Source organism: Schistocerca piceifrons, chromosome 5 (genome assembly GCF_021461385.2).
Source record: "Schistocerca piceifrons isolate TAMUIC-IGC-003096 chromosome 5, iqSchPice1.1, whole genome shotgun sequence".
NCBI classification, from domain to species: Eukaryota; Metazoa; Arthropoda; class Insecta; order Orthoptera; family Acrididae; genus Schistocerca; species Schistocerca piceifrons.
The window spans coordinates 248,817,105-248,826,274 of NC_060142.1; positions in this window are offsets into that span (position 1 = coordinate 248,817,105).

The following is a 9,170-nucleotide window of genomic DNA, read 5'->3' on the forward strand; positions in this document are numbered from 1 at the left end:
AGACACTAAGACAATTCTGTGATGATCTTGGATGCGGATTTCTCAGCCTCTGCTATAAGGTGAAGGATTGTAAGACCGGCCATCCGTCGCCCCCCTCCCTCCCCCCTCCCCTTAAGAGGTCAAGTGTGCACTACATCCAGGAAACGGCTGCTATGGTAGTAGAGTACATGTGGCGTGCACATCTGAGTTTTTTAGGATAGAGATATCCTAACATAGACCTAACAACGCAAATTTTTATTTCACTCAGGGTAGAACACTATCCCCATTAATTAAAGAGAGTAGCATTATTCATCATGGCAGATCAGAGAAAGAGAATTTTAAAACATTATTACTAACTACAGGAACGGACTAGTCCCGCGTCTAAACCTCTTTTATATGAAAAACATGAGGCAAATCCATGTATTCCACGTCAAAAATTGTTATAATATGTAACAATATATTTTTCATAAATATTACTTCATATACAGGCATTAACCTGTGAATGTACTTCCGTAATTTTCTGTAGTAATTATTATACAACTCTTTGCTCATGCATTTCATAAAATACTTTACTGATGATGAAAGTTGCCTGCAAAAATTTTCCTTTTATAGGGTAACAGTACCCAACTAACAATAGGCATAGAAGTCTAGATGAAACCAGGTGTTAATAGCAAGAAATTTTGAATTCCGGTTGGGATCTATATCGCAAAGGTAGCATGATCGCCGTCGATGGACGCGTGTTTATAGCAGCAAACAGATACGATAATATCTAGTGAGTTTGGTACAGATTCTGATGCAAAAAGGTTTGGGTGAAAATCAGTGTTAAAGGTGGATCAAATACGGTTCATCACATGCTTTTATAGACCCGCTGCAACTGGAACAGTAGTGGAGGAACAAAACTTTCCTGGTCACGTTATAGTATTGGGTGTAGATTTCCAATTACTGTTACAAACTGGAAGAATCAAGTGATTAGGGTGCGTATTAGGGCCAGGGAATCGAGTGAAAACGTTCTACATGCATTATCCGAAAATTATCTTCAGCAGTTAATCAGAGAATCGGCTCCTCTTATTGAGAAACAGTCCTGAACTTTTCGACTCAGCTGAGAAAAGGGAATTAGTGATCTTAGAGCTGATGGCATGACAGAAGATGGCTGTAAATTGGAATACAAAGCAAGGTACTGTAACGTGGTGGTATGCCGCATCCTTAAATGATCAGTGTGGCGTTCGCTGTGTTATTCAGTGGTTTGGTATTTAACTAATTTGTAAATGAAAATGATAATCTTATTTTATTACAGTGAGTAACTACTAAATAATTTTTCTCCCGGCTAAAGATTTGGTCAAGTTGCTAAAGAACTCTAAGTTAACGTTGTGTTAAAGTGTTGTCTGTAAGTTGTGTGTCACTAAATCACAGTCCATACAACAGATTCTATACAACTATTGATTATGATGGAAACAGTTATCTTCAGCAAAATGAGCATTGAAACCACCGAATATCAGCCGCGCACAACACTGACGTATGTTACGTGAAACCATATTCTTCACAACACGTGCGTAATTAATTTCGGCTCCATAAATCAGCTAGAAAAGTTTGTTATATGGATCGTGTTATGAGCACTGTTTTTAAAGAACCAATCTGATTCGAATTATTTTCGTAAAAATGAGTTCGGGACCACCGGTGCACATTTATTTTTACACATTTTTATTACCTTCAGCATTTATGTCTACAGAGTTGCGTAATTTGAATTTGCCGCTGAGATAATTGTTAAGATGGCGGCAGACAACTGATACAGACTTTCTATTGTTAGAGCAAATAGGATAAGTATTTGAAATGCTTATTAAACTCTATTTTCGTATTGTGCACTATTTAGACTAATTTTCATCTAGCAAACCTTTGATTTTTTTTGTAAGGAAATCAGATAAAAACGCGATACAAATCGCTATCATCAATTGCTGCGCTCCTTGCAGCGGAAAGAAATAATTAACACAGATAATGCTTATTGAGAGAGGAAGTAAAGTTACAAATAATTATTCACTCATATTTATAATAATAATAATGAACTCTATTCTCAAGTAATAGTTAACAAATAATTACAATTTCTTAACAGACCTCAGTTTGATATACGTCTTGCGTCCACAACCTACAAAAGCCAACCAACAAAAGGCAAAAACAAAGGAAGACAAACGCAGATCATAAAAGGAATTTACAATTATCATTGTCTTTGTACGATACACATCGATATGTCCAATAACATCATAAAATATTATATAAATAATTGATATTTATTTCACTGTTTTTTCATATGTCGGATAGATTATGTTTATAACTGTTAGAGGCATAATTTCCTCTCGTCACACTGTAGCTATAATTTATCTCGTGGATGTTACATCAGCTAACGTAAATAATTTGATCGATTAGATTAACATATTATATCAGTTTGCACCGAAGGGTAGGTAAGGTTATCAGTTTATTAATCATACTAGTTGAAACTTTACAGTTTTACATAACAACGGTAGTTTCATCCTTTACAAAAATAATTTTTTCGCTGTTCGGATAGTGAGAGAGGCTGAAGAAGTGATGGACTTTGGATAGGTGGGTGAAGGGCAGAATTTTACAGCTCGCCGCAAAGCTGTTCCGTGGAGTGGCCCAGAGAGTGTTGCCTCCTATTGTCACGGGTGCGGGCAAAAGTTGACAGGGGCAGTAAAGCTAGCCGTCTAACAAGAATCGGCTGCAGGTCTTTTTTTTTCTTTTTTCAGGCACGCTGAAATGCGTCTTCTGTCGCCACACAGGCACCCGGGGGCAACGGTTATGAATTCTTCCCATGCAGAATGCATAGCACTTTCCAACCACTGAATCCACGAGGCCTTGCGATTGGCTAAACCCTTCGAGTGTGCATTAATTTAAATTGTTTCAGAAGCTTCTACACCATTTTGTATGAACTGCTCTGGGTTAAGCAGCGGTTTTGTGTCTAGAAAGAGTGGGAAGAAATCAAATTGTAATAAAGGCCATGACTGGCTGACTTGAGAGTCCACATTAGTGAACCGAGATTTTCTAATATCAGGACTCTTTGATAGGTGTCCAGCCAACAAACATCGCTGTAGAGCGTATAATTTGTTGAGACATTGTTGACAAAGCACTCGGAGATCACTGTCAAACTTAGTCTGAGAAAGTAGTGAATGTCCCACTTGAAATGGAATCATTTTGTTTCTTTGCGAGCAGAGGAACGAATTGGTGCGCCTCCATGGTGCTTTGGGTATTCCGAACCGCTCACTTATGACCACATACTTGAGTCACATGTCTGCTCCTGGTAAGCGTGCAAGTAGATCGTCTTGACGCAGGGGCAGACTCTGTACTCGAGTAATTTCGAACGTAAGGGTTTGCGGATGTGACCACACGTCCTCTGTGTAGTTAAATTCACATCTGAACATCTTACTTCGTCTCCATGATGACCTCATCCTTCCACAGACAAACATGGTTCATGTGCTTTCCACTCTACAACTTATGGTGATACACATGCCATAGCTTGAGAAATAGGAGACCGTGACGATAAATTTGTTCATTTCCACTAGACTGCTCTCTGAAATCATTGTTGTCAGCGTCAGTCAGGGAGCAGACTTTTTAGATTTATTTAGTTTTACAAAGAGGTCAGATACTATTAACTATTTAAGTCCTCCTGCTGTAAAAGGGGGAGAGGGGGGTGGCGATTTTTGCAGAGAAGGTAGGTGTTGTGCTAGTCTTAATCTCAGTCTGACCAGCAAAAGTAACTGAATGTTATAACTGTACAGATCCTGCTTTACAATTTCCCCAATTTTTTGTAATAAGTATCTTGATAGAATCCTACTATTCTTATATAACTACAATTAGTCTTTACCCCAAAGATCCTGAACTGATTATTTAAGAACATTAATCAGTTAGGATCAATTGAACAATTTTAAACTAACGTCTGGCTGCGGTCAATCATAGCAGGGCCTATTAGATCGCAACCCACCCAGTGTCGTAATAGTAAGATACTTCTTAAGAAGATCGACAATAAGCAGTTTCAGCCTACTTCACAGGTTGGTTCAGATGGTTCCAATGGCTCTGAGCACTATGGGACTTAACTTCTGAGGTCATCAGTCCCATAGAACTTAGAACTACTTAAACCTAACTAACCTAAGGACATCACACACATCTGTTGTGTCTAGACACAATGAGAGGAAGCCGAAAGGCACGCGCTTAAACTCACGCAGGCTGGCGTGAGGTCTGAAACAGGATACGTAATGAATGCTATAAAGAAAAGTACGTAGCTTCTGGAATACTTAACTTTAATCCACATATGTAGAACATAGCTCTTGATGATACATTAATAGAATCTCAATATCAATTGAATACGGCGCCTTGCTAGGTCGTAGCAATTGTAGCTGAAGACTATGCTAACTATCGTCTCGGCAAATGAGAGCGTATTTGTCAGTGAACCGTTCCTTGCAAAGTCGGCTGTACAACTGGGGCGAGTGCCAGTACGTCTCTCTAGACCTGCCGTGTGGTGGCGCTCGGTCTGCAATTACTGACAGTGGCGACACGCGGGTCCGGCGTATACTAATGGACCGCGGCCGATTTAAAGGCTACCACCTAGCAAGTGTGGTGTCTGGCGGTGACACCACAACATCCACGCCCGATTCGAACCTGCGACCGTAGAGGTCGCGCGATTCCGGACTGTAGCGCCTAGAACCGCTAGGCCACACAGGCCGGCCTACCTCACAGGTCAACACGGAAATTTCGTCTCCAGTAGTGACAAGATTGAGCATCAAAGGGCAAAGTCCAAGACTACTATACAACACATTTTAGTCGATATGTGTTGAACGAAGTAGTAAGGTATGGAAAATACCCGCCCTGGTTCGATAGCCAAGTTAGAAAGCTTCTACTACATCAAAGAGAGTGTCACAGCTAATTTAAACGTAGCCAAAGTATCACAGACAAAAAGAAACTGAACGAAGCCAAGATTAGCGTATGGAGAGCGATGTGTGAAGTGTTCTACGAATTCGGAAGAGAAATTCTATCTTACCTACTTGATAGAAAGTCCTGAGATTTTTTATGTTGTGTTCAATCGGAAAATGGATCGGAGTCATCTCTCCAAACACTCTGTGACCATAACGGAATCTAAACGGAAGATGACACAGGTAAGGCCTAAATATATCATTTGGATATAACGATACATGAGGCAGGTCAGCTGATATAAAATCAGCAGCTGGCCTGCCTCATGTATCGCTATATCCAAATGATTTATACATGTTAACCTACACTCAGATCCGATGATGGCACCTTTAGTGTGTTGAAACCGGTCATCTAGTAAACAGAGTTTAAGTGTTCTTGGCTTTTGAATTATTTCTACAACAGAGTGATCGCCCCACAACACACTATGTGTTCACTGCCAATTAGGATCAATTCCATGCTTAGTAGAAGGGCACCGCTGGCATGAGCCCCAAACATTCGAAGTCAGCGCTTCTTGGTGTCAGGGTTCCAGGAAATGATGATGTCAGCACAGCCCAGTGCCAACGTTCCAAAAATTACACTTCCGGTGTGCTGAGGCAATTGCTCTTGTTGTATTTAAAGCACCTGACCTGATTAACATACATACACACACAAAATAATGCAATAAGATCATTCATATGCTGCTAGATATCATGTCACATCTATACAGTAGTGCATCAATTTACTAGTCATAATTAAAATTATAGAGAAATGATAATTTTCATTAAATCCTCACCTGTCGAACGTAGTGATTCTTTTTCTTAATGTTAACGAAATAACATTCCATGTAGGCCTATCATGGTTCGATAAATCCCTTATTTTATAGTATTGTGGTGAAAAATATGTTTCTCCTGCTGCTTTAATATAACACCCGCTCACACCGTTGGCACAACCATCATTTACTGGTTTACACACGGCGTCCGATTCGACCAGTTGATGGAACTTATATTAACACCTCTCTGCAATTTCTCATTTCACCTTCTCGGAAAGTCCCCATAAGTTGGAGCTTGCAAATGTACTTAGTCAGGGAGTCAGTACTTTAGCGTATCTCATATATCGTCGACTCAGCAGAAATGCTGAGAAGAGATAGATGCTTGCAAAAATGCATAGTCTGCAAATTCAGACATGCTGCTACTCAATCAGCAGATGAGTCGTATTACGACAAACAAATACTCTGCAAAGTCATACTCACCAGCAGCTGAGTCTGCTAACGCATAGTACATAGTGTAAGTAGGCTGTTTAGGTTTTCTTATTGGTAACGCCACGTAGCGCTCTGTGTGAGAATCACTGGCTGTGCTGTGTGCAGTCTGTGTCTAGTTTGCATTGTTGTCTGCCATTGTAGTGTTGGGCAGCGGCAGCTGGATGTGAACAGCGCGTAGCGTTGGACAGTTGGAGGTGAGCCGCCAGCAGTGGTGGATGTGGGGAGAGAGATGGCGGAGTTTTGAAATTTCTCATGAACTGCTATATATATTATGACTATTAAGGTAAATACATTGTTTGTTCTCTATTAAAATCTTTCATTTGCTATGTCTATTAGTTGTTAGTGCCTTCCGTAGTTTGAATCTTTTATTTAGCTGGCAGTAGTGGCGCTCGCTGTACTGCAGTAGTTCGAGTAACGAAGATTTTTATGACGTAAGTGATTTGTGAAACGTATAAGTTAATGTTAGTCAGGGCCATTCTTTTGTAGGGATTTTTGAAATTCAGATTGCGTTGCGCTAAAAATATTGTGTGTCAGTTTAAGCACAGTCATGAATAAATTTTCTAAGGGGATGTTTCATATGGCGACCCTGCCAGGATACCTCACTGGAATCTTCTGATTTTTTCTTGTAGTTTGTGTAATTAGTGTAGCTTTTGTGTATTGCTAGTGTATAATTGTAGAGAGAATCTCCTTTGTAGTTGCAGTCTTTCATTGTTGTTGTGGCATGCATGTTAATTTGCACCAAGTATTTCGCAGCTGCGCTTGCAATTAACTAGATATTATTTTCAGTGCTATGTTAATGTGTTCTCTTATTTTTGCTCTTCAAATTGTGTTTTTCTGTGTTATCGTGTGAAATATTGTGACAATAATGGCGTGTGAAAAACGTAACACTAGGCTCCAAAGTAAACTGAGAAATAATAGTGACGACAAGCGTAGCTTGCCAGCACCACTGTGTAATGAATTAACAGACGTTCAAAGTAGTAATTTGGTAACTGTGCGTAGGGAAATGGAGCGGGCTGCAAACAATGGCATAGACAGTGAAACAGGTAGTGAACAGGGAAGCATTATCGATCGATCGCTCGGCAACAGCTCGCCTCAGGAATCCGAAATGACAGGACACAATTTTGCAAATACTGTAGATTCAGGTTTTGCGTCCTCACCGTTTTCTCAAATGAGTCAAGACACATTTTCCGCTTGTCAAAATGTGAATGTTGCCGGTGCAAATTCACTGCCGAAAAACACTGAGGAACATGTTTCAGACACCAGTGCATTGTTATTACAATTAATGCAACAAATGGGACAAAAGTTTGAAAAGTTAGACACAATGGAACAAAATCAGAGACAAACACAGCAAAAGCTTAAAAAGTTAGACACAGTGGAACAAAATTTTAAAAAGTTAGACACAGTGGAACAAAATCTTAAAAAGTTAGACTCATTGGAACAAACTCTTGAACAAACACCTGAAGATTTAACTACTGAGTTACATAACATTGAATCGAAATGTCAAAAAGTCTGTAACGACGTAAAAACTCAAATTTGTGAGCATTTTCAACCTATTTTTTCGCGGCATGAAAATGCATTACAGAATCACGAAGCAGCCATAAAAGAACTGCAAACTATTGTTCATGAAAATCATGAGACCTTGCAAGCTAAATTTGACTCAGTTGCATCTACCGATTCGGTTACACAACTTGCAAAAACTCAGGAAAACTTAAAGGACACAGTAGATACTCTGAAACTTGGTTCAGAAAAACACACTGAGGAAATAAGTACACTATCGGAGAAAGTAGCCGAACTTTCGGATCAGTTCACTAATTTATCTACGAAGGTAGATGATAATCTGAATGACACAAAACCGGTAGTCTTTAATGACACAGAAGAGTGCGAACAAATTAGGAAATTCAATCAAAATCAAATCAATATACAGTACAAAAGAGAAATCCGGGATGTACAAGATCAGTTGGCACAAGTAATACAAAAATTACAAATTTCAGAGGACACTCGCGCTCCAACACGGGAAGAGGGACTTAGAAATACGGAAAAGACGCAAAATAATAACACAGGGCATTTCGGAAGTTATGAAAGAAACTGGCAATGTGCACCGAATTTTGAGATGGAACCACCGACATGACCTAACAATGACCGATATGCGACTCACCAACATGATGATTTTGACTATAAGCTGTTCATTACTACACGTAAATTCAAAACATTTAAGAATTCTGGCAACGACATTCATCCACAAGTGTGGCTTAATCAATTCTCTCATTGTTTTCCTCCCAACTGGTCATTGGAGCACAGGTTAGAATTTATGTGTGGCTACTTGGAGAATGAACCAGCTGTAAGAATGCGATCGGTCATTCACGATTGTCACAGTGAAGGAGATTTTTATCATGCCTTCCTCTCAGCATATTGGTCTCAAGCTACACAAGACCGAGTAAAACATACCATCATAATGATGAAACATTTCGAACAATCTGAATTTTCCAGTCTTGTGACATATTTTGAAGACATGTTGCATAAGAATCAGTATCTTTTAAACCCATACAGCCCCTCAGAACTCATCCGCATTTGCTTACTCAAATTGCCTGAACATTTACGACATATTATTTTAGCAGGACGTTGCAAAGACGACATTGAAGCTTTTCAGGGACTGTTACAAGAACTGGAAATTGACACTGAGAATCGCGGAACCCGAAAACAGGAGCGCAACAATTACAGATCACATTCGTCACAATTCTGCGATGAAAGAAATAATAACTGGACACGACAAGGCTATTCTCACAACACATATCGTGACCAAAACAGACACCACCCGTATGACAATCGTTGGCAGAGTAGTAATAATTACAGGGAAAGATCACCTCTCCATGGTAATGACTATCACAGAGACAATCAGAGAAACAGACAATATGGGAACCAAAACAATTATTACTACGGGAGACAGAATAACTTTGGACGCAACGGTTCAGCGCGCAGTTACGATTCA